This window comes from Bos mutus, chromosome X, assembly GCF_027580195.1.
Source record: "Bos mutus isolate GX-2022 chromosome X, NWIPB_WYAK_1.1, whole genome shotgun sequence".
NCBI lineage: Eukaryota > Metazoa > Chordata > Mammalia > Artiodactyla > Bovidae > Bos > Bos mutus.
Genome location: NC_091646.1, coordinates 33,725,320 through 33,739,371, shown reverse-complemented (window position 1 = coordinate 33,739,371; position 14,052 = coordinate 33,725,320). Strand labels below are relative to the sequence as shown.

Sequence of the window (14,052 nt, the reverse complement as noted above, 5' to 3'; positions counted from 1 at the left end):
CTCAAGCCTCTCCAGGGGACCCCGGGACCCTGCGGCGGCCCCACATCCTGGCCGAGGGGTGTCCCCATGAGTCAGGGCCACGATCCCTGAGGACAGGCCCCGCAAGCTCAGCCTCAGCCTCAGCTTCTGCCCCGGGACGGAGACAGAGAACCCGGCTCTCCTGAGGCCATAGTCATCAGGCTCGAGAAGAGTGTGGTGGCCACGGACAGGGCCAGGAGCTGTCGCCAAGGGCCCCAGCGCTGCCCAGAAGCAAGAGGCAACAGGAGGAGCCCTCACCACCCACAGAAGCTGCATGACACATTCACAGCCACCAAGCGTGTCACCGGGAAGTCCCATCTCAGTCCCAGCCAGGAGGTGGGGCAGCAGGCACATCCCCCATGAGCACAGCGAGAGTGCCTTCCTGGGACCAAAGGGACACTCAGCTGCCACCCCAGGCTGGCACCAGCCCAGTCCAGGGATACCAGGCACAGCCATTGAAGAAAAGGGGCTCATCAGCCTTCACCCCCTCAACGGGGGCCCCCTGGGAAGGAGGGGTGCGGGCAGGGCTGACCACAGGGTGGGGACACCTCGGAGGTCAGAGAGCACGGGGCCCAGGCCTGAGTGTGCACTTGCACAGCCGTGGCATGCACAGGCTGCCAGAGTGAGAAAGCTTCTGCGCCCGTTCCCAGGACTGAAGCACTGGCTGGGACGGCCCTTCGGGCTGCAGACTCCTGGGCGGAGGGCAGAGGGCACACGCCGCGGGCTCTGTGGGCCATGCTGGGATCATCACACGATCTGTTTCTCTGGCTTTCCGTGTGTTTGGTCTGCAACCATTTCAAGGTGAAAAGCCACTCTCTGCCTGTACAACACATGCCTGGCCTGGCTCAGTTCTGGGCTGCAACCCGCCACCCCTGCTTCCACAAAGGACACATTCCTGAGGGGCCTGGGCAGCCCGGGAGTCCCACACCTGGGCTCAGGGGCAGGGACACTCCTTGGAGCCTTCTCATGCGGCACGAACGTGAAGAACCTAGGCCCACGTGGGTACCGTTCTCTTCTCCACGGGGTGACCAGTGTGACCCATAAAATCACAGCAGTGGTGAGGGAGTGTCACCTCGAGATGAGTTACAAGACAAACACTGTGGCTTCCATCTCGGGGCTGCTCTGTCTCTCTGAGATCGCTGGATCTGGGGAAGGCCTGACCCGAGCAGCCCGGTGGAGAGGCCCGGTGGAGAGGCCCGGTGGGGAGGGACCGTCCCCTGCCGCAGCCCCATGAACCCTCCAGAAGCAGAGCCTACCCCCCTCCCACCCCAACACCCCAGGCAGACCAGAGGGCTGTGGCCCCGGAGAAGCCTTGACTGCAACCTGTGATGGACCCCAGGCCAGAAGCCCCAGCCAGGCCTTCTAGAATTCTGTCCTTCAGACACCTGGGAGATTACCAGTGCTGGTTGTTTTAAGGGACTACACTACATCTGGGGTAATTTGCTACACATGGTTGCATGCTAAGTCACCTCAGTCGTGTCCGACTCCTTGCGACCCCATGGACTGTAGCCTGCCAGGCTCCTCTGTCCATGGGATTCTCCAGGCAAGAGTACTAGAGTGGGTTGCCATTTCCTTCTCCAGGGGATCTTCGCAACCCACATCTCTTCTGTCTCCTGTGTTGACAGGCAGGTTTTTACGCTACCTTCACCTGGGTAGCCCCTTGTTATTCAGCAATGGGTAATTTATACACGATGACTGTAAATAGAGAAGATCACTGTAAGTCAATTGGGAGCAAACAAACTGACAAGAAACCCCAGAAACCAATAGGAAGACCCTGGAAAGTCTGGTGACACAAACTCTAAGATCGTCTGCCTAGTCAAACGCAAACCCCAAACCACAAAGTCAAGAGACAAGTGACAAAGTGGGCCAAAAAATAGTACCAAGATGTGACTCAGGGCTCATATCATTAATGTATAGAGAACTTGAACCAGTCAATAAGAAAAGACCAGTGACCCAAAGGAAAAGGGTGCAGGAGAGGGCCTTGGAAAATGCCAACCAAAGCGCCACCCCACCGCCCTGAAATGACTCCAAGAATGTACTCGGGGGCTGGGGTTCCAGAGCTGCTGGTTCTGGGCACATGGGGCAGCTGGACACTGGCATTGCTTTTCTTTTTTTTTTTAAATAATATTTGTTTTTATTTATTTCTTTGACCGTGCTAGGTCTTAGTTGCAGCATGTGGGATCTACTTCCCTGACCAGGGATCGAACCCCTGGCCCCCTGCTTTGGGAGCATGGAGCCTTAGCCACTGGACCACCAGGGAAATCCCTGGCATTGCTTTTCATCTGTGGCTCCAACTGGATGGCGGGCCATCCTGGAGCCAAAGACAGACAAGCCTAGGCAACGACTGGCCAAAGAAGTGGGTGATGGCGCTGGGTGTTGAGGAGGTCTGGGCAGCATCACCCAGGAGCTGGGAGCTCCTCTTGGTGAGGAACGTGTGGCAGGAAAGGCAGTGGCTTCCCACCAGCGAGAGAAGGCTGACCACACCTGCAGACCAGACAACTGTCAGGGCAGTTCCTGGGCAGACAACCCCCTTGCTGCTCTCCGCGCGTGTGTGCTAAGTCGCTTCAGTCGTGTCTGACTCTTCACAACCCCGTGGACTGTAGCCCACCGGCTCCTCTGTCCATGGGATTCTCCAGGCAAGAATCCTGCAGTGGGTTGCCATGCCCTCCTCCACGGGTCTTCCCAACTCAAGGATTGAACCCACATCTCCTTACATCTCCTGCATCGGAAGGTGGGTTCTTTGCCACTAGCACCACCTGGGAAGCTCTTCGGGTCTCCATGCTCCCCCAGACCCACACTTGGTCCTAGGGCCGATGTTCCTTTCCCATCCCTGACCTCAGCATGTAGGCCTTTTTCCTCTGCCTCATCAGATAGTTCGTCCCCACACCCAGGCACAGGATCTGATCTCGCCCCACCCTCCTACGTGTCCAGATGTTATCAGCCCAAGTGAGGAGCTGTTGAGCAACTCAACAAACCTGACACCTGATCCTGCCTGGGCTGTGGATAGCCCCTCCTTCGGCTTCAGGCAGGGAAGGGTGAGGACTGCTCAATGGGAAGCCCCAGATCTCGCGAGAACCACCAGCCTCGTGGCTTTTCCCAGCCCTGCGGGAGAAGGGCAGGTGGCACACACCTAGGAGTCTCAGGCCTCTAGAGCAGCGCGCTTACTGTGGGGTTTCTAGACCAGCAGCGGCAGCAGCACTGGGAGCTTGTTGGAGTCACAAATGCTCAACCCCCACCTCAGATGTGCAAGATCAGAGATTCTAGGGCGGTGCCCTATGGTCTGGCTTTGAGTGAGCCCTCTAGGTGTTCTCACGACCCTTCCAGCATGAGAACCAGCGTCAGGATGGATGGTTTCTTTTTTTTTTTTTTTAACGATGGATGGTTTCTGATCACATCCACTGCTAGTGAAGCCAGGAGCTTTCTCTCCCTGCTGGGTTCACTCACCTTGACCTCCAGGGAAGAGGCAGGCAGCAGGCACTGAGGGCTGCAACCATAGGCGGTCCTGGAGAACAGGAGTGCTTGGGCAAGATTCCCTCCCAGCGGGCCACACCTGTCGAGTGACAGGGGGAAGACTGTGTTACTTTGGGCCCTCCCCACCTCCAGAAGCATGGCACCCCTGGCCGACTCCACGTTTCTGGGCACTGGGCTCAGCTCTGCCCACCTCTCCCTTGTTACTCCGTGTGGGGCGGGGGGAAGGGGGCAGGATCCGGGCTTCACAGAGAATCATCCCAGTCACACTCACGGGCTGTGGAACACGGTGGGCCTGGCAATGGGTGGGGGCGGCTGGAGGCGGCCAGATTCGAGACCCTGGGAGGGTGGAAGGCATCAAGACCGCAGGTCAAGGCCGCCCTCAGACGCCAGGACTGGAGGGAGGGGCCAAGCGAAGACCCCCTGACCCTGCCCTTTGGCATATTGGCGGGGTTGCCGCCCACCCTCCCCACTCCCACGGTCCTTGGGCACCCCTAATACACTGTCCTGGGCCATCCGCCCTCAGTACAGCAGGGGGAGTCCTGCCGGGAGCAGGGGGTGGGGCCCCGACGGAATCCCCAAGGTCTCCAGGGCCCTGGGCTCTGGGGAGACGTCTCTTCGCCCTCTCCCCAGTAAAAGACGCACAACCCAGCTAACTGCGGGGCTTTGGCCCCGCCCAGGACCCAGAAGGCAGGCTGCTGTGCACCGAGATGGAGGTGGGGACGCGAAGCTGGGGGCCGTTTCCGTGCTTCGAGCCCCGCCCTGAGCGTCCCCGCGGCAGTCGCCTCTCGCTCCCCTCCTCAGGCCGCCCACCGGAAGCCGTGGCGTACCGCCTTCCTGCCCACCTCTTCCGGCTGGCTTCACCAATGACCATGCTCGATTCCTGAGAAGACCCGCCCTCCAGCTCCAAGCAAGCCTGTCCCTCTTTGTGACGGGCAGCTCTGTGACCCAATCATAGCAGGCCGATCGCGTAAGCTCCGCCTTCCGCCCAGCAGTCTGTCTCTTTTTCCTCAGTCCGTAGTCGGGCGTGCTGTGGGCCCCTGGACTTTCCGGCGGGGAGATCCAGACTGTCCGTGCAGAGTCACGCATAGAGTGATCCGATGTGTATACGCCAAGCCCTGCTGTGTGCCTTTGGTGTGAGCTTGTATTCTGAAGGAATTAAGTTCACGGGAAGTTACAGGGAAATGCCCCTCCCGTTGTTGCCCCAGCATCAGCGTGTTGCGTAGCCAGTGGACCGTCACACCAGGAGATGGCATTGGTACCATCGGAAAGCTGCTCAGGGTTCTCGGTGTGTGTGTGTGCGTGCGCGCCAGTGGTTAGGACACCGCACTCCCACTGCCGGTGGCCTGGGTTCGATTTCTGGTTGGGGAGCTGGGATGCAGCATGCCTCACCATGTGCTCGCTCGTGTGTGCGCACACACACGCACACACACACACACACACAGACGTCAGTACGTTAATGAAACCATGCACTTTGAAACCCGGGATGGGCCTTTGTTCCATCACACCCTGCCCTTAAGATCCATCCATCTCAATCAATAGTTGGTTTCAGCAGTCAGTTCTCAGTTTGTATTGCTAGCCTTCGTTGGTGTGGGTCAGCCACAGTTGTTCAAGCCTTCACCCACTGTTGCCTGTTTCCACTTTTAGGTTTCTAGAAAAAATCTGCTTTGAACATTTGTATCCAGGCTTTCCTGTGGTCAGAATTTTCCGTTTCTTTGGCATGAATGCCCAGCAGTGCAAGTGCTGTGTCCTAAGGAAGTGGACGATTAGCCTTAGAAGAAACTGCCAATTTGCATTCCACTGTGGCTGGACCATTTTATCTTACCACCCTGGATATTTTTAAAGCACATAATTGAAGATTTTTACAAAACATTGTTTTAGGCAAGACTGTTAACAATTCTGTTTCTCACCTCTAACTATATTCTTCTATGGGATCACCTACATAGTTCCTCACTCAGGTTAAAAATACACACACCCTGTATATTCAGTGTGATTTTTAACTAGCAATAATATATCTGCAAAAGTCTTCCTTCTCAGTACACAAGTCTAGCTCATGTCATCTCTGGCCACAAGGTATTGAACAGAACACATGTACTATAGTTTACATAACAAATCCCCAACAGATGTATTATTACTTTTTCTGTACTTCTTGTTTGTTTGTTAGCACCTCTGAAGATTTGTAAATCTCCCTCCGGATGTTACCTTTAAGTGTAACTACCAGGTCAAAGCCATTTTGCTTTTTTGCATTTCTTTTCCATGGGGATGGTCTTGATGCCTGTCTGGGGAGGCCTTACAAATAGCTGTGAAAAGAAGAGAAGCAAAAAGCAAAGGGGAAAAGGAAAGATATAAGCATCTGAATGCAGAGTTCCGAAGAATAGCAAGAAGAGATAAGAAAGCCTTCTTCAGTGATCAGTGCAAAGAAATAGAGGAAAACAACAGAATGGGAAAAACTAGAGATCTCTTCAAGAAAATTAGAGATACCAAGGGGACATTTCATGCAAAGATGGGCTCGATAAAGGACAGAAATGGTATGGACCTAACAGAAGCAGAAGATATTAAGACCAGGTGGCAAGAATACACAGAAGAACTATACAAAAAAGATCTTCACGACCCAGATAATCACGATGGTGTGATCACTCACCTAGAGCCAGACATCCTGGAATGTGAAGTCAAGTGGGCCTTAGAAAGCATCACTGTGAACAAAGCTAGTGGAGGTGACGGAATTCCAGTTGAGCTATTTCAAATCCTGAAAGATGATGCTGTGAAAGTGCTGCACTCAATATGCCAGCAAATTTGGAAAACTCAGCAGTGGCCACAGGACTGGAAAAGGTCAGTTTTCATTCCAATGCCAAAGAAAGGCAATGCCAAAGAATGCTCAAACTACTGCACAATTGCACTCATCTCACACGCTAGCAAAGTCATGCTCAAAATTCTCCAAGCCAGGCTTCAGCAATATGTGAACCGTGAACTTCCTGATGTTCAAGCTGGTTTTAGAAAAGGCAGAGGAACCAGAGATCAAATTGCCAACATCCGCTGGATCATCAAAAAAGCAAGAGAGTTCCAGAAAAACATCTATTTCTGCTTTATTGACTATGCCAAAGCCTTTCACTGTGTGGACCACAATAAACTGTGGAAAATTCTGAAAGAGATGGGAATACCAGACCACCTGACCTGCTTCTTGAGAAACCCCTATGCAGGTCAGGAAGCAACAGTTAGAACTGGACATGGAACAACAGACTGGTTCCAAATAGGAAAAGGAGTTCGTCAAGGCAGTATATTGCCACCCTGCTTATTTAACTTATTTGCAGAGTACATCATGAGAAATGCCAGGCTGGATGGATCACAAGCTGGAATCAAGACTGCTGGGAGAAATATCAATAACCTCAGATATGCAGATGACACCACCCTTATGGCAGAAAATGAAGAGGACCTAAAAAGTCTCTTGATGAAAGTGAAAGAGGAGAGTGAAAAAGTTGGCTTAAAGCTCAACATTCAGAAAACTAAGATCATGGCATCCGGTCCCATCACTTCATGGGAAATAGATGGGAAAACAGTGGAAACCGTGTCAGACTTTATTTTTTTGGGCTCCAAAATCACTGCAGATGGTGACTGCAGCCATGAAATTAAAAGACGCTTACTCCTTGGAAGGAAAGTTATGACCAACCTAGATAGCCTATTCAAAAGCAGAGACATTACTTTGCCAACAAAGGTCTGTCTAGTCAAGGCTATGCTTTTTCCTGTGGTCATGTATGGATGTGAGAGTTGGACTGTGAAGAAGGCTGAGTGCCGAAGAGCTGATGCTTTTGAACTGTGGTGTTGGAGAAGACTCTTGAGAGTCCCTTGGACTGCAAGGAGATCCAACCAGTCCATTCTGAAGGAGATCAGCCCTGGGATTTCTTTGGAAGGAATGATGCTAAAGCTGAAACTCCAGTACTTTGGCCACCTCATTCGAAGAGTTGACTCATTGGAAAAGACTCTGATGCTGGGAGGGATTGAGGGCAGGAGGAGAAGGGGACGACAGAGGATGAGATGGCTGGATGGCATCACTGACTCGATGGACGTGAGTCTGAGTGAACTCCGGGAGTTGGTGATGGACAGGGAGGCCTGGCGTGCTGTGATTCATGGCGTCGTGAAGAGTCGGACACGACTGAGTGACTAAACTGAACTGAACTGAACCAGGTCAAAACCTATGGCCATTTACCATGTTTATTGATACTAAGCAGTTTCCTCCCCAAAAGACCCTGATCGGCATATAGCAGGGCTGTTAGCCCTGTGTTCCACGTGTTGCAGAGATTTTCTCTCAGTCTCTCTCTAAAGAGCTCAGCTTTTTATTGAATGTGTTATTACTAAAGTGAGTGAAGTTGCTCAGTCGTGTCGATTTTTTGCGACTCCATGGACTGTAGCCTACCAGGATCCTCCATCCATGGGATTTTCCAGGCAAGAGTACTGGAGAGGGTTGCCATTTCCTTCTCCAGGGGATCTTCCTGACCCAGGGATCGAACCCGGGTCTCCCACATTGTAGGCAGACACTTTACCATCTGAGCCACCAGGGAAGTTACTACAGAGGTTTAGTCAAAAAGAGCAAAGCTCATGTCATCATCAGAGTCCTCAGATTCTTTTTACTTTGTTCTACTTTCTTCTCCTCAGCTGGGGCTGCAGTGGTGGAGGGGGCAGGACCTTATGGTGGCGCAGTACCAGTTGTCGGGACAAGTCCACCAGCCCCCACATGGCAGATGAAGCTGCCGATGCTGACACTAGCCAAAGCCTTTACAAACAAGGCTGGCCAGAAAGGGTCAACATTTACACTGGCTGCTTTAACGAGGGCACTGATCTTATCCTCTGTGACCATCACCTCACTAGGCAGAATGAGGGCCGAGTAGGTGCAAGGAAGCTCTGAGACAGAGGCCACAGTGTGGGCGAGTGCTCGGTGGGGCTGCTGGCTTGGTGCCAGTCGCCAGATGAAGTGAGGGCCTCACCCCAAAATGGCCTTGGCTTTTCAGAAGGACAGAGCAGCTTAGGGGCCGCGTAAGAAAGGATCTCTCTTTTTTGGCTGCGCAGCATGGCATGCCAGATCTTAGTTCCCAGACCAAGAATTGACTCGAGCCCGCCCCCTGCAGTGGAAGCATGGAGTCTTAACCACTGTACCGCTGTGGGATTCCTGTCTCTTGTCTCAAAAGACTAGGCCGGCTGGTTTCAGAAGTCGAGAAGTTACAAAATTTTATGTGACCAAATTATTACACTCTGGATTGATGATTTCTGGGTTGTGTATCTTGGGCACAAAGTTGTCCTGCCTCAAGTGAGGAGAGTCATGTGACTCGGGGCAGAATTTCTGAGTTCCCACACCCAATGCTTCGTGGACCCAGGCTGGCTGATTCTTGCTGTCTGCTGGCCCCACTACTGTGTGTGTGTGTGTGTGTGTGGGTGTCCTATGATCTCAGGCTAGGTAGGCCGGGACTGGGGCCAGTGCCTCTCAGACACCCAGCCTCTGCCCCCGTGGGATGCCAGGTCAGTTGGGGAAAAGACGAGGAAATGCGTACTGAGAAGAGTGTATTATATTATTTAAATGCATACGTGGCCCGCAGGTGAGCAAGCGAGATCCATGGGGAAAGCACAGATAAGAACCGAGAATCCACCTAAAACCAGTGCTCTTGAAAGGTCACCTGCATGGTACGAAGGAAGGACAAGGCTGTAAAAGGAACTGGGTCCATCCCAGCATGCGTCTGAGTGAGAAGACCGGTCCCCATCATCTGCAAGCAGGGGCTTCCATCCCTCTGCCACAGACAGTGGGGCTTCAGCAAACCACTGGCTGAGGGAGGCTCCCCCCACACCCCCAGCACTGTGGTTGTACTGCTGGGGTCCTGGCAGAGCGGATGGTCCCAGAAGGGACGCCTAACCCCTGGCTTCCCACTCAGGACTCCCAGAGGGCCAGCTGAAGACCGGTCTGCGATCTCATGTTGAAGACACCACCCATCCTCATGGAACGCTGGCAGGTCCCTCAGAGAGAGGAGTGGCCCTGTTACGTCCCCAGGGCGTTACTGTCAGAGACCAGATGATATAATTTTCGGTAAGGGCTGGGAGTGTCTGCTACGTGCCTGGACTCATCCATCCCAGACATGTGGCGGCTCTAGGAAGTCGGTAGCATGTCACCCCCTTCTCCAGATGAGCAAATGAGGACACGAAGACTTGAGCAGCTTGTTCTAAATCTCTAGCTAGCAGAGGGAAGGGTGGATAGGGACATTGACCCATCCACTGACCTCCTTTTGCAGGCTGTAAAGTGAAGTGAAAGTCATTCAGTTGTGTCCAACTCTTTGTGACCCCATGGACCATACAGTCCATGGAATTATCTGGGCCAGAATACTGGAGTGGGTAGCCTTTCCTTTCACCAAGTGATCTTCCCAACCCAGTGATCAAACCCGGCTCTCCTGCATTGCAGGTGGGATTCTTTACCAGCTGAGCCACCAGGAAAGCCCAAGAATACTGGAGTGGGTAGCCTATCCCTTCTCCAGAGGATCTTCCCGACCCAGGAATCAAACTGAGGTCTCCTGCATTGCAGGTGGATTCTTTACCAACTGAGCTCTCAGGGAAGCCCTTTTGCAGGCTACACTCTCCATTTGGCTCCCAAGGAGGTTCCTGGGGCATTGTATCGCACATCAGCTTGTCTTGAAAGCATTGGAGGTGAGTCCCAGTGAATATCCCTGGGCCTTGGACCAGTTTATAAAGGAAGGAGGTGAGAAAGAGAAACACCTGTACTCTTGTGCCTAATCGGGGGGACTTTGAAACAGACTGACAGTACCTTTGAATTCTCATGAGATCAGGGAGCGGTTCTCATGGATATTTACCAGTCGTCTGCATTCCTGTGATAGAAGGCTACTGCAACTCCCCCAATCTTCACTGGCCTCCAAGACACCAAAAGAGACACACATGGTGGGATGTGGGACGGAGGTTCAAGAGGGAGGGGGACGTATGTATACCTATGGCTGATTCATGTTGATGTACGACAGAAACCAACGCAGTATTGTAAAGCAATTATCCTCCAATTAAAAATGAACTTTAAAAAGTAGATACACAAGAAGGAATCATAAAGATAAGACGAATTCTAAAAGTCTAGGTGGATTTGAAAACCAACTTTAGACACTAGAAACAAAACCACAGTCTTTGAAATAAAAATTTCAACTGATGAATCAAACCACAGATAGACAGATGACTCAGAAGATGACAAGGCAGTGATGTGGAAGAGAGATGGGCTGGTCTTCGTGGCCCCTCATCCTGGGCGGGCTTCCAATGACATCAACCCCTTCCCTTCTTGCCCTGGGTCTGGGGTGGCAGCTGCTTCCTGTACTCGCTGCGTGCCTTCAGCCCTCTGAGCCATCCCTGAGTGATCACCTGGGCTCAAGGCTCCCATGACCTGTGGGGGTCTCAGCAGTCACCATGCTGCCCCTGCACTCGACTGGGGTGAAGGGCCAAGGGCAGCAAGTGCCCGAGGTGCCAGAGCGGCTGCTATCCTGAACTGTCATGGAGGGAACACCGGGAACCAAGGCTGGGCTGTGCGGTGACTGCAGTGTCCCTGGGAGGAAACTGACAAGGACACCTGCCTTAGCTCTCGGCTCAGGTCACAGGATGACAGCCACAGCTCTTCCATGGCAGCCTGCAAATTCCCCTGTGCCTGCAGGGCTGACGGGGCTGGAAATCAAACACAGCATTCCACCATGTCAGTTGCAGAATCCCCAGGTTGCCTGAATTCCCAGCCTCTCTGCATTTCCTAGGTGAAAGGCACAGTGCTATGTGAACGAGTGGGACCTTGAAACTGAGACTCAGGATATCTGGCTGCCCTCGGTGGAAGCTCACAATTGGCAAGCCCTCAGTCCCCCAGAGCCTCCCTTGCTGATGGAAGTAGCTTGTCCGGTCGTGTCTGGGAGGCTGGTGTTCTGTCCTTTGAGGACTGTGTCATTACCTCACCTGGTGCCGATGCCTTGCAAGGGGACACTGACTGTCCTCCAGACCCTCTGCCACCACATCCTGTTGCCATGAGACTTATAAGTGGGGTCCGATTACTGCATGATTGAGGGGACAGACACAAAGTCTGACACTTCAGGAAATAGCTCATACATCAATAAATATTTCCCAGACTTCACTGCTATCTACCAGCTTAACTTTATTTGGACATTTGTGGTAAGAGCTTCTCAGGGAGTTCGACTCAGTAGGTGAGCTGGGCCAGTCGATGAAGTGGATTAACTGATAGAGGCCTATTTACTAGAGGGTTCTGATTGAAAGCATCAGTATTAGGACATGCAGCTGCTGTGTAGTCTAGCACGCACTTCACATGGGTGGCTGACTGATACTTGGACCTACTGCTGACCTGCATTTCATAGGTTTTGATGCCAGAAGAGCCCTGACAGGAGGTGGAGGAAAGAATACAAAGGCTTCAGTACAGTTCAGTTCAGTCACCCAGTCGTGTCCGACTCTTTGCGACCCCATGGACTGCAGCATGCCAGGCTTCCCTGTCCATCACCAACACCAAGAGTTTGCTCAAGCTCATGTCCATCGAGTTGGTGATGCCATCTAACAATCTCATCCTCTGTCGTCCCTTTCTCCCGCCTTCAATCTTTCTGAGCATCAGGGTCTTTTCTAATGAGTCAGTTCTTTGCATCAGGTGGCCAAAGTACTAGAGCTTCATCTTTAGCATCAGTGCTTCCAATGAATATTCAGGACTGATTTCCTTTAGGATGGGCTGCTTGGATCTCCTTGCAGTCCAAGGGACTCTCAAGAGCCTTCTCCAACACCACAGTTCAAAAGCATCAATTGTTCAGTGCTCAGCCTTCTTTATGGTCCAACTCTCACAACCATACATGACTACTGCAAAAACCATAGCTTTGACTAGATGGACCTTTGTTGGCAAAGTAACATATCTGCTTTATAATATGCTGTCTAGGTTTGTTATAGCTTTTCTTCCAAGGTGCAATCATCTTTGAATTTCATGGCTGCAGTCACAATCTGTAGTGATTTTGGAGCCCTCCAAAATAAATTCTGTCACTGTTTCCATTGTTTCCCCATCTATTTGCCATAAAGTCTTGGGACCAGATGCCATGATCGTTGCTTTTTGAATGTTGAGTTTTAACCAGCTTTTTCACTTTCAACAAGAGGTTTTTCAGTTCCTCTTCGCTTTCTGCCATAAGGGTGGTGTCATCTGCATATCTGAAGTTACTGATATTTCTCCCGGCAATCTGGATTCCAGCTTCTGCTTCATCCAGCCTGGCATTTTGCTTGATGTACTCTGCATAGAAATTAAATAAGCAGGGTGACAATATACAGCCTTGATGCTGGATATTGACAATATATTCCTTTTCCAATTTGGAACTAGTCCATTGTTCTATGTCTGGTTCTAACTGTTGCTTCTTGAACTGCATACAGATTTCTCATGAGGCAGGTAATGTGGTCTGGTATCTCTATCTCTTTTAAAATTTTCCACAATTTGTTGTGATCCACACAGTCAAAGGCTTTAGTGTAGGCAATAAAGCAGAAGTAGATATTTTTCTGGAATTCTCTTGCTTTTTTGATGATCCAGTGGATGTTAGCAATTTGATCTCTGGTTCCTCTACCTTTTCTAAATCCAGCTTGAACATCTGGAAGTTTTCAGTTCACATGCTGTTGAAGCCTAGCTTGGAGAATTTTGAGCATTACTTTGCTAGTGTGTGAGATGAATGAAATTGTGCAGTAGGTTGAACATTCTTTGGCATTGCCTTTCTTTGGCATTGGAATGAAAACTGACCTTTTGCAGTGCTGCAGCCCTGCTGAGTTTTCCACATTTGCTGGTGTATTGAATGCAGCACTTTCACAGCATCATCTTTTAGGACTGGAAATAGCTCACCTGGAATTCCATCACCTCCACTAGCTTTGTTCATAGTGATGCTTCCTAAGGCCCACTTCACTTTGTATTCCAGGATGTCTGGCTCTAGGTGAGTGATTGCATCATCATGCTTATCTGGGTCATTAAGACCTTTTTTGTACAGTTCTTCTGTGTATTCCTACCACCACTTCTTAGTCTTCTGCTTCTGTCAGGTCCATACCGCCTCTGTCCTTTATTGTGCCCACCTTGGCATGAAATGTTCCCTTGGTATCTCTGATTTTCTTGAAGAGATCTCTAGTCTTTCCCATCCTATTGCTTTCCTGTTTCCTTGCAGTGATATTGAGGAAGGCTTTCTTACCTCTCTTTGTTATTGTTTCAAACTCTGCATTCAGATGGGTTTATCTTTCCTTTTTTCCTTTGCCTTTCGCTTCTCTTCTTTTCACAGCTATTTGTAAGGCCTCCTCAGACACACATTTTGCCTTTGTGCATTTCTTTTTCTTGGGGATGGTCTCAATCACCGCCTACTGTACAATATCATGAACCTCCATCCATAGTTCTTCAGGCACTCTGTCTATTAGATACAACCCCTTAAATCTATTCATTTGTCACTTGTACTGTATAATTGTAAAGGATTTGTTAGGTCATACCTGAATGGTCTAGTGGTTTTCCCTACTTTCTTCAATTTAAGTCTGAATTTGGCAATAAGGAGTTCATAATCTGAG

General features: G+C 51.1%; 1 pseudogene; it reads right to left on the bottom strand.

Annotated features, from left to right (window-relative positions):
- Positions 1-8,054: 8,054 nt before the first annotated feature.
- On the bottom strand, positions 8,055-11,501 carry LOC102268313 (large ribosomal subunit protein P1-like; annotated as a pseudogene).
- Between the last annotated feature and the right edge of the window lie 2,551 nt (positions 11,502-14,052).